Consider the following 12,674-nt stretch of genomic DNA (forward strand, 5'->3'; position numbering starts at 1 on the left):
TATATTTGAATATATTCCTTTTTCCACTACAACGCTCTTAGCGCTCCAATTGTCCAGTTGCATTTTCAACAGAAAGAGTGTTCAGATCTGCTCAATCAAAAGTATGGTTTAACTCTGTTAGCTGAATGCACAGATCAGAAAGAAGTTTCACCGAATGATTCTGTGTAGTTTATATTTGAAGACATTCCTTTTTCCACTATTACCCTCTTAGCGCTCCGAATCTCCACTTGCATTTTCTACAAAGGAGTGTTTCATAACTGCTCAATCAAATATATGTTTTATCTCTGTTAACTGAATTTACAGATCAGAAATAAGTTTCACAGAATGCATCTGTGTAGTTTTTTTTTGAAGATATTCTTTTTCCCAATGTAGGCCTCTTAGCGCTTAGCATGTCCAATTGCAGTTTCTACAGAAAGAGTGTTTCAGAACAGCTCAATCAAAAGTAAGGTTCAACTCTGTTAGTTGAATGCACAGAACAGAAAGAATTTTCACAGAATGCTACTGTGTAGTTTATATTTGAATATATTCCTTTTTCCACTATTACCCTCTTAGCTCTCTGAATTTCCACTTGCATTTTCTACAGAAAGAGTGTTCAGAACTGCGCAATCAAAAGTATGGTTTAACTCTGTTAGCTTAATGAACATATCAGAAATAAGTTTCACACAATGCTTCTGTGTAGTTTTTATTTGAAGATATTATTTTTCCCAATAGAGGCCTCTTAGCGCTCAGAATGTCCAATTGCAGTTTCTACAGAAAGAGTGTTTCAGAACGGCTCAATCAAAAGTAAGGTTCAACTCTGTTAGTTGAATGCACAGAACAGAAAGAAGTTTCATACAATGCTTCTGTGTAGTTTATATTTGAACATATTCTTTTTTCCACTATTACCCACTTAGCGCTACGAATGTCCAGTTGCATTTTCTACAGACAGAGTGTTTCAAAACTGCTCAATCAAAAGTATGGTTTAACTCGGTTAGCTAAATGCTCAGATCAGAAAAAAGTTTCACAGAATGCTTCTGTGTAGTTTATATTTGAATATATTCCTTTTTCCACTACTACTCTCTTAGCGCTCAAAATGTCCAGTTGCATTTTCTACAGAAAGAGTGTTCAGATCTGCTCAATCAAAAGTATGGTTTAACTCTGTTATCTGAATGCACAGGTCAGAAAGAAGTTTCACAGAATGATTCTGTGCAGTTTATATTTGGAGACATTCCTTTTTCAACTATTACCCTCTTAGCGCTCCGAATCTCCACTTGCATTTTCTACAGAAAGAGTGTTTCAGAACGGCTCAATGAAAACTAATGTTCAACTCTTTTAGTGGAACAAACAGAACAGAAAGAAGTTTCACACAATTCTTCTGTGTAGTTTTTATTTGTAGACATTCTTTTTCCCAATATAGGCCTCTTAGCGCTCAGAATGTCCAATTGCAGTTTCTACAGAAAGAGTGTTTCAGAACGGCTCAATCAAAAGTAAGGTTCAACTCTGTTAGTTGAATGCACAGAACAGAAAGAAGTTTCATACAATGCTTCTGTGTAGTTTATATTTGAACATATACTTTTTTCCACTATTACCCACTTAGCGCTAGGAAAGTCCAGTTGCATTTTCAACAGACAGAGTGTTTCAAAACTGCTCAATCAAAAGTATGGTTTAACTCTGTTAGCTGTATGCTCAGATCAGAAAGAAGTTTCACAGAATGCTTCTGTGTAGTTTATATTTGAATATATTCCTTTTTCCACTACTACGCTCTTAGCGCTCCAAATGTCCAGTTGCATTTTCAACAGAAAGAGTGTTCAGATCTGCTCAATCAAAAGTATGGTTTAACTCTGTTAGCTGAATGCACATATCAGAAAGAAGTTTCACAGAATGATTCTGTGTAGTTTATATTTGGAGACATTCCTTTTTCCACTATAACCCTCTTAGCGCTCCGAATCTCCACTTGCATTTTCTACAGAAAGACTGTTACAGAATGGCTCAATCAAAACTAAGGTTCAACTCTTTTAGTTGAACAAACAGAACAGAGAGAAGTTTCACAAAATTCTTCTGTGTAGTTTTTATTTGTAGACATTCTTTTTCCCAATATAGGCCTCTTAGCGCTCAGAATGTCCAATTGCAGTTTCTACAGAAAGAGTGTTTCAGAACGGCTCAATCAAAAGTAAGGTTCAACTCTGTTAGTTGAATGCACAGAACAGAAAGAAGTTTCATACAATGCTTCTGTGTAGTTTATATTTGAACATATTCTTTTTTCCACTATTACCCACTTAGCGCTACGAATGTCCAGTTGCATTTTCTACAGACAGAGTGTTTCAAAACTGCTCAATCAAAAGTATGGTTTAACTCTGTTAGCTGAATGCTCAGATCAGAAAGAAGTTTCACAGAATGCTTCTGTGTAGTTTATATTTGAATATATTCCTTTTTCCACTACTACGCTCTTAGCGCTCCAAATCTCCAGTTGCATTTTCAACAGAAAGAGTGTTCAGATCTGCTCAATCAAAAGTATGGTTTAACTCTGTTAGCTGAATGCACAGATCAGAAAGAAGTTTCACCGAATGATTCTGTGTAGTTTATATTTGAAGACATTCCTTTTTCCACTATTACCCACTTAGCGCTCCGAATCTCCACTTGCATTTTCTACAAAAAGAGTGTTTCATAGCTGCTCAATCAAAAATATGTTTTATCTCTGTTAACTGAATTTACAGATCAGAAATAAGTTTCACAGAATGCATCTGTGTAGTTTTTATTTGAAGATATTATTTTTCCCAATGTAGGCCTCTTAGCGCTTAGCATGTCCAATTGCAGTTTCTACAGAAACAGTGTTTCAGAACGGCTCAATCAAAAGTAAGGCTCAACTCTGTTAGTTGAATGCACAGAACAGAAAGAATTTTCACAGAATGCTACTGTGTAGTTTATATTTGAATATATTCCGTTTTCCACTATTACCCTCTTAGCGCTCCGAATATCCACTTGCATTTTCTACAGAAAGAGTGTTCAGAACTGCGCAATCAAAAGTATGGTTTAACTCTGTTAGCTTAATGAACATATCAGAAATAAGTTTCACACAATGCTTCTGTGTAGTTTTTATTTGAAGATATTATTTTTCCCAATAGAGGCCTCTTAGCGCTCAGAATGTCCAATTGCAGTTTCTACAGAAAGAGTGTTTCAGAAAGGCTCAATCAAAAGTAAGGTTCAACTCTGTAAGTTTAATGCACAGAACAGAAAGAAGTTTCATACAATGCTTCTGTGTAGTTTATATTTGAACATATTCTTTTTTCCACTATTACCCACTTAGCGCTAGGAATGTCCAGTTGCATTTTCTACAGACAGAGGGTTTCAAAACTGCTCAATCAAAAGTATGCTTTAACTCTGTTAGCTGAATGCTCAGATCAGAAAGAAGTTTCACAGAATGCTTCTGTGTAGTTTATATTTGAATATATTCCTTTTTCCACTATTACTCTCTTAGCGCTCCAAACGTCCAGTTGCATTTTCTACAGAAAGAGTGTACAGATATGCTCAAACAAAAGTATGGTTTAACTCTGTTAGCTGAATGCACAGATCAGAAAGAAGTTTCACAGAATGATTCTGTGTAGTTTATATTTGGAGACATTCCTTTTTCCACTATTACCCTCTTAGCGCTCGGAATCTCCACGTGCATTTTCTACAGAAAGAGTGTTTCAGAACGGCTCAATCAAAACTAAGGTTCAACTCATTTAGTTGAACAAACAGAACAGAAACAAGTTTCACACAATTCTTCTGTGTAGTTTTTATTTGTAGACATTCTTTTTTACAATATAGGCCTCTTAGCGCTGAGAATGTCCAATTGCAGTTTCTACAGAAAGAGTGTTTCAGAACGGCTCAATCAAAAGTAAGGTTCAACTCTGTTAGTTGAATGCACAGAACAGAAAGAAGTTTCATACAATGCTTCTGTGTAGTTTATATTTGAACATATTCTTTTTTCCACTATTACCCACTTAGCGCTTCGAATGTCCAGTTGCATTTTCTACAGACAGAGTGTTTCAAAACTGCTCAATCAAAAGTATGGTTTAACTCTGTTAGCTCAATGCTCAGATCAGAAAGAAGTTTCACAGAATGCTTCTGTGTAGTTTATATTTGGAGACATTCCTTTTTCCACTATTACCCTCTTAGCGCTCCGAATCTACACTTGCATTTTCTACAGAAAGAGTGTTTCAGAACGGCTCAATCAAAACTAAGGTTCAACTCTTTTAGTTGAACAAACAGAACAGAAAGAAGTTTCACACAATTCTTCTGTGTAGTTTTTATTTGTAGACATCCTTTTTCCCAATATAGGCCTCTTAGCGCTCAGAATGTCCAACTGCAGTTTCTACAGAAAGAGTGTTTCAGAACGGCTCAATCAAAAGTAAGGTTCAACTCTGTTAGTTGAATGCACAGAACAGAAAGGAGTTTCATACAATGCTTCTGTGTAGTTTATATTTGAACATATTCTTTTTTCCACTATTACCCACTTAGCGCTACGAATGTCCAGTTGCATTTTCTACAGACAGAGTGTTTCAAAACTGCTCAATCAAAAGTATGGTTTAACTCTGTTAGCTGAATGCTCAGATCAGAAAGAAGTTTCACAGAATGCTTCTGTGTAGTTTATATTTGAATATATTCCTTTTTCCACTACTACGCTCTTAGCGCTCCAAATGTCCAGTTGCATTTTCTACAGAAAGTGTGTTCAGATCTGCTCAATCAAATGTATGGTTTAACTCTGTTAGCTGAATGCACAGATCAGAAAGAAGTTTCACCGAATGATTCTGTGTAGTTTATATTTGAAGACATTCGTTTTTCCACTATTACCCCCTTAGCGCTCCGAATCTCCACTTGCATTTTCTACAAAAAGAGTGTTTCATAACTGCTCAATCAAAAATATGTTTTATCTCTGTTAACTGAATTTACAGATCAGAAATAAGTTTCACAGAATGCATCTGTGTAGTTTTTATTTGAAGATATTCTTTTTCCCAATGTAGGCCTCTTAGCGCTTAGCATGTCCAATTGCAGTTTCTACAGAAAGATTGTTTCAGAACGGCTCAATCAAAAGTAAGGTTCAACTCTGTTAGTTGAATGCACAGAACAGAAAGAATTTTCACAGAATGCTACTGTGTAGTTTATATTTGAATATATTCCTTTTTCCACTATTACCCTATTAGCGCTCCGAATGTCCACTTGCATTTTCTACAGAAAGAGTGTTCAGAACTGCGCAATCAAAAGTATGGTTTAACTCTGTTAGCTTAATGAACATATCAGAAATAAGTTTCACACAATGCTTCTGTGTAGTTTTTATTTGAAGATATTATTTTTCCGAATATAGGCCTCTTAGCGCTCAGAATGTCCAATTGCAGTTTCTACAGAAAGAGTGTTTCAGAAAGGCTCAATGAAAAGTAAGGTTCAACTCTGTTAGTTGAATGCACAGAACAGAAAGAAGTTTCATACAATGCTTCTGTGTAGTTTATATTTGAACATATTCTTTTTTCCACTATTACCCACTTAGCTCTACGAATGTCCAGTTGCATTTTCTACAGACAGAGTGTTTCAAAACTGCTCAATCAAAAGTATGGTTTAACTCTGTTAGCTGAATGCTCAGATCAGAAAGAAGTTTCACAGAATGCTTCTGTGTAGTTTATATTTGAATATATTCCTTTTTCCACTACTACGCTCTTAGCGCTCAAAATGTCCAGTTGCATTTTCAACAGAAAGAGTGTTCAGATCTGCTCAATCAAAAGTATGGTTTAACTCTGTTAGCTGAATGCACAGATCAGAAAGAAGTTTCACCGAATGATTCTGTGTAGTTTATATTTGAAGACATTCCTTTTTCCACTATTACCTTCTTAGCGCTCCGAATCTCCACTTGCATTTTCTACAAAAAGAGTGTTTCATAACTGCTCAATCAAAAATATGTTTTATCTCTGTTAACTGAATTTACAGATCAGAAATAAGTTTCACAGAATGCATCTGTGTAGTTTTTATTTGAAGATATTCTTTTTCCCAATGTAGGCCTCTTAGCGCTTAGCATGTCCAATTGCAGTTTCTACAGAAAGAGTGTTTCAGAACGGCTCAATCAAAAGTAAGGTTCAACTCTGTTAGTTGAATGCACAGAACAGAAAGAATTTTCACAGAATGCTACTGTGTAGTTTATATTGGAATATATTCCTTTTTACACTATTACCCTCTTAGCGCTCCGAATGTCCACTTGCATTTTCTACAGAAAGAGTGTTCAGAACTGCGCAATCAAAAGTATGGGTTAACTCTGTTAGCTTAATGAACATATCAGAAATAAGTTTCACAAAATGCTTCTGTGTAGTTTTTATTTGAAGATATTATTTTTCCCAATATAGGCCTCTTAGCGCTCAGAATGTCCAATTGCAGTTTCTACAGAAAGAGTGTTTCAGAAAGGCTCAATCAAAAGTAAGGTTCAACTCTGTTAGTTGAATGCACAGAACAGAAAGAAGTTTCATACAATGCTTCTGTGTAGTTTATATTTGAACATATTCTTTTTTCCACTATTACCCACTTAGCGCTACGAATGTCCAGTTGCATTTTCTACAGACAGAGTGTTTCAAAACTGCTCAATCATAAGTATGGTTTAACTCTGTTAGCTGAATGCTCAGATCAGAAAGAAGTTTCACAGAATGCTTCTGTGTAGTTTATATTTGAATATATTCCTTTTTCCACTACTACTCTCTTAGCGCTCCAAATGTCCAGTTGCATTTTCTACAGAAAGAGTGTTCAGATCTGCTCAATCAAAAGTATGGTTTAACACTGTTAGCTGAATGCACAGATCAGAAAGAAGTTTCACAGAATGATTCTGTGTAGTTTATATTTGGAGACATTCCTTTTTCCACTATTACCCTCTTAGCGCTCCGAATCTCCACTTGCATTTTCTACAGAAAGAGTGTTTCAGAACGGCTCAATCAAAACTAAGGTTCAACTCTTTTAGTTGAACAAACAGAACAGAAAGAAGTTTCACAAAATTCTTCTGCGTAGTTTTTATTTGTAGACATTCTTTTTCCCAATATAGGCCTCTCAGCGCTCAGAATGTCCAATTGCAGTTTCTACAGAAAGAGTGTTTCAGAACGGCTCAATCAAAAGTAAGGTTCAACTATGTTAGTTGAATGCACAGAACAGAAAGAAGTTTCATACAATGCTTCTGTGTAGTTTATATTTGAACATATTCTCTTTTCCACTATTACCCACTTAGCGCTACGAATGTCCAGTTGCATTTTCTAAAGACAGAGTGTTTCAAAACTGCTCAATCAAAAGTATGGTTTAACTCTGTTAGCTGTATGCTCAGATCAGAAAGAAGTTTCACAGAATGCTTCTGTGTAGTTTATATTTGAATATATTCCTTTTTCCACTACAACGCTCTTAGCGCTCCAATTGTCCAGTTGCATTTTCAACAGAAAGAGTGTTCAGATCTGCTCAATCAAAAGTATGGTTTAACTCTGTTAGCTGAATGCACAGATCAGAAAGAAGTTTCACCGAATGATTCTGTGTAGTTTATATTTGAAGACATTCCTTTTTCCACTATTACCCTCTTAGCGCTCCGAATCTCCACTTGCATTTTCTACAAAGGAGAGTTTCATAACTGCTCAATCAAAAATATGTTTTATCTCTGTTAACTGAATTTACAGATCAGAAATAAGTTTCACAGAATGCATCTGTGTAGTTTTTATTTGAAAATATTCTTTTTCCCAATGTAGGCCTCTTAGCGCTTAGGATGTCCAATTGCAGTTTCTACAGAAAGAGTGTTTCAGAACGGCTCAATCAAAAGTAAGGTTCAACTCTGTTAGTTGAATGCACAGAACAGAAAGAATTTTCACAGAATGCTACTGTGTAGTTTATATTTGAATATATTACTTTTTCCACTATTACCCTCTTAGCGCTCAGAATGTCCAATTGCAGTTTCTACAGAAAGAGTGTTTCAGAAAGGCTCAATCAAAAGTAAGGTTCAACTCTGTTAGTTGAATGCACAGAACAGAAAGAAGTTTCATACAATGCTTCTGTGTAGTTTATATTTGAACATATTCTTTTTTCCACTATTACCCACTTAGCGCTACGAATGTCCAGTTGCATTTTCTACAGACAGAGTGTTTCAAAACTGCTCAATCATAAGTATGGTTTAACTCTGTTAGCTGAATGCTCAGATCAGAAAGAAGTTTCACAGAATGCTTCTGTGTAGTTTATATTTGAATATATTCCTTTTTCCACTACTACTCTCTTAGCGCTCCAAATGTCCAGTTGCATTTTCTACAGAAAGAGTGTTCAGATCTGCTCAATCAAAAGTATGGTTTAACACTGTTAGCTGAATGCACAGATCAGAAAGAAGTTTCACAGAATGATTCTGTGTAGTTTATATTTGGAGACATTCCTTTTTCCACTATTACCCTCTTAGCGCTCCGAATCTCCACTTGCATTTTCTACAGAAAGAGTGTTTCAGAACGGCTCAATCAAAACTAAGGTTCAACTCTTTTAGTTGAACAAACAGAACAGAAAGAAGTTTCACAAAATTCTTCTGCGTAGTTTTTATTTGTAGACATTCTTTTTCCCAATATAGGCCTCTCAGCGCTCAGAATGTCCAATTGCAGTTTCTACAGAAAGAGTGTTTCAGAACGGCTCAATCAAAAGTAAGGTTCAACTATGTTAGTTGAATGCACAGAACAGAAAGAAGTTTCATACAATGCTTCTGTGTAGTTTATATTTGAACATATTCTCTTTTCCACTATTACCCACTTAGCGCTACGAATGTCCAGTTGCATTTTCTAAAGACAGAGTGTTTCAAAACTGCTCAATCAAAAGTATGGTTTAACTCTGTTAGCTGTATGCTCAGATCAGAAAGAAGTTTCACAGAATGCTTCTGTGTAGTTTATATTTGAATATATTCCTTTTTCCACTACAACGCTCTTAGCGCTCCAATTGTCCAGTTGCATTTTCAACAGAAAGAGTGTTCAGATCTGCTCAATCAAAAGTATGGTTTAACTCTGTTAGCTGAATGCACAGATCAGAAAGAAGTTTCACCGAATGATTCTGTGTAGTTTATATTTGAAGACATTCCTTTTTCCACTATTACCCTCTTAGCGCTCCGAATCTCCACTTGCATTTTCTACAAAGGAGAGTTTCATAACTGCTCAATCAAAAATATGTTTTATCTCTGTTAACTGAATTTACAGATCAGAAATAAGTTTCACAGAATGCATCTGTGTAGTTTTTATTTGAAAATATTCTTTTTCCCAATGTAGGCCTCTTAGCGCTTAGGATGTCCAATTGCAGTTTCTACAGAAAGAGTGTTTCAGAACGGCTCAATCAAAAGTAAGGTTCAACTCTGTTAGTTGAATGCACAGAACAGAAAGAATTTTCACAGAATGCTACTGTGTAGTTTATATTTGAATATATTACTTTTTCCACTATTACCCTCTTAGCGCTCTGAATTTCCACTTGCATTTTCTACAGAAAGAGTGTTCAGAACTGCGCAATCAAAAGTATGGTTTAACTCTGTTAGCTTAATGAACATATCAGAAATAAGTTTCACACAATGCTTCTGTGTAGTTTTTATTTGAAGATATTTTTTTTCCCAATAGAGGCCTCTTAGCGCTCAGAATGTCCAATTGCAGTTTCTACAGAAAGAGTGTTTTAGAACGGCTCAATCAAAAGTAAGGTTCAACTCTGTTAGTTGAATGCACAGAACAGAAAGAAGTTTCATACAATGCTTCTGTGTAGTTTATATTTGAACATATTCTTTTTTCCACTATTACCCACTTAGCGCTACGAATGTCCAGTTGCATTTTCTACAGACAGAGTGTTTCAAAACTGCTCAATCAAAAGTATGGTTTAACTCGGTTAGCTAAATGCTCAGATCAGAAAGAAGTTTCACAGAATACTTCTGTGTAGTTTATATTTGAATATATTCCTTTTTCCACTACTACTCTCTTAGCGCTCCAAATGTCCAGTTGCATTTTCTACAGAAAGAGTGTTCACATCTGCTCAATCAAAAGTATGGTTTAACTCTGTTAGCTGAATGCACAGGTCAGAAAGAAGTTTCACAGAATGATTCTGTGCAGTTTATATTTGGAGACATTCCTTTTTCAACTATTACCCTCTTAGCGCTCCGAATCTCCACTTGCATTTTCTACAGAAAGAGTGTTTCAGAACGGCTCAATGAAAACTAATGTTCAACTCTTTTAGTGGAACAAACAGAACAGAAAGAAGTTTCACACAATTCTTCTGTGTAGTTTTTATTTGTAGACATTCTTTTTCCCAATATAGGCCTCTTAGCGCTCAGAATGTCCAATTGCAGTTTCTACAGAAAGAGTGTTTCAGAACGGCTCAATCAAAAGTAAGGTTCAACTCTGTTAGTTGAATGCACAGAACAGAAAGAAGTTTCATACAATGCTTCTGTGTAGTTTATATTTGAACATATACTTTTTTCCACTATTACCCACTTAGCGCTAGGAAAGTCCAGTTGCATTTTCAAAAGACAGAGTGTTTCAAAACTGCTCAATCAAAAGTATGGTTTAACTCTGTTAGCTGTATGCTCAGATCAGAAAGAAGTTTTACAGAATGCTTCTGTGTAGTTTATATTTGAATATATTCCTTTTTCCACTACTACGCTCTTAGCGCTCCAAATGTCCAGTTGCATTTTCAACAGAAAGAGTGTTCAGATCTGCTCAATCAAAAGTATGGTTTAACTCTGTTAGCTGAATGCACAGATCAGAAAGAAGTTTCACCGAATGATTCTGTGTAGTTTATATTTGAAGACATTACTTTTTCCACTATTACCCTCTTAGCGCTCCGAATCTCCACTTGCATTTTCTACAAAAAGAGTGTTTCATAACTGCTCAATCAAAAATATGTTTTATCTCTGTTAACTGAATTTACAGATCAGAAATAAGTTTCACAGAATGCATCTGTGTAGTTTTTATTTGCTTATATTCTTTTTCCCAATGTAGGCCTCTTAGCGCTTAGCATGTCCAATTGCAGTTTCTACAGAAAGAGTGTTTCAGAACGGCTCAATCAAAAGTAAGGTTCAACTCTGTTAGTTGAATGCACAGAACAGAAAGAATTTTCACAGAATGCTACTGTGTAGTTTATATTTGAATATATTCCTTTTTCCACTATTACCCTCTTAGCGCTCCGAATGTCCACTTGCATTTTCTACAGAAAGAGTGTTCAGAACTGCGCAATCAAAAGTATGGGTTAACTCTGTTAGCTTAATGAACATATCAGAAATAAGTTTCACAAAATGCTTCTGTGTAGTTTTTATTTGAAGATATTATTTTTCCCAATATAGGCCTCTTAGCGCTCACAATGTCCAATTGAAGTTTCTACAGAAAGAGTGTTTCAGAAAGGCTCAATCAAATGTAAGGTTCAACTCTGTTAGTTGAATGCACAGAACAGAAAGAAGTTTCATACAATGCTTCTGTGTAGTTTATATTTGAACATATTCTTTTTTCCACTATTACCCACTTAGCGCTACGAATGTCCCGTTGCATTTTCTACAGACAGAGTGTTTCAAAACTGCTCAATCATAAGTATGGTTTAGCTCTGTTAGCTGAATGCTCAGATCAGAAAGAAGTTTCACAGAATGCTTCTGTGTAGTTTATATTTGAATATATTACTTTTTCCACTACTACTCTCTTAGCGCTCCAAATGTCCAGTTGCATTTTCTACAGAAAGAGTGTTCAGATCTGCTCAATCAAAAGTATGGTTTAACTCTGTTAGCTGAATGCACAGATCAGAAAGAAGTTTCACAGTATGATTCTGTGTAGTTTATATTTGGAGACATTCCTTTTTCCACTATTACCCTCTTAGCGCTCCGAATCTCCACTTGCATTTTCTACAGAAAGAGTGTTTCAGAACGGCTCAATCAAAACTAAGGTTCAACTCTTTTAGTTGAACAAACAGAACAGAAAGAAGTTTCACACAATTCTTCTGCGTAGTTTTTATTTGTAGACATTCTTTTTCCCAATATAGGCCTCTTAGCGCTCAGAATGTCCAATTGCAGTTTCTACAGAAAGAGTGTTTCAGAACGGCTCAATCAAAAGCAAGGTTCAACTCTGTTAGTTGAATGCACAGAACAGAAAGAAGTTTCATACAATGCTTCTGTGTAGTTTATATTTGAACATATTCTCTTTTCCACTATTACCCACTTAGCGCTACGAATGTCCAGTTGCATTTTCTACAGACAGAGTGTTTCAAAACTGCTCAATCAAAAGTATGGTTTAACTCTGTTAGCTGTATGCTCAGATCAGAAAGAAGTTTCACAGAATGCTTCTGTGTAGTTTATATTTGAATATATTCCTTTTTCCACTACAACGCTGTTAGCGCTCCAATTGTCCAGTTGCATTTTCAACAGACAGAGTGTTCAGATCTGCTCAATCAAAAGTATGGTTTAACACTGTTAGCTGAATGCACAGATCAGAATGAAGTTTCACCGAATGATTCTGTGTAGTTTATATTTGAAGACATTACTTTTTCCACTATTACCCTCTTAGCGCTCCGAATCTCCACTTGCATTTTCTACAAAAAGAGTGTTTCATAACTGCTCAATCAAAAATATGTTTTATCTCTGTTAACTGAATTTACAGATCAGAAATAAGTTTCACAGAATGCATCTGTGTAGTTTTTATTTGAAGATATTCTTTTTCCCAATGTAGGCCTCTTAGCGC

This window comes from Symphalangus syndactylus, chromosome 20 (assembly GCF_028878055.3).
Source record: "Symphalangus syndactylus isolate Jambi chromosome 20, NHGRI_mSymSyn1-v2.1_pri, whole genome shotgun sequence".
NCBI classification, from domain to species: domain Eukaryota; kingdom Metazoa; phylum Chordata; class Mammalia; order Primates; family Hylobatidae; genus Symphalangus; species Symphalangus syndactylus.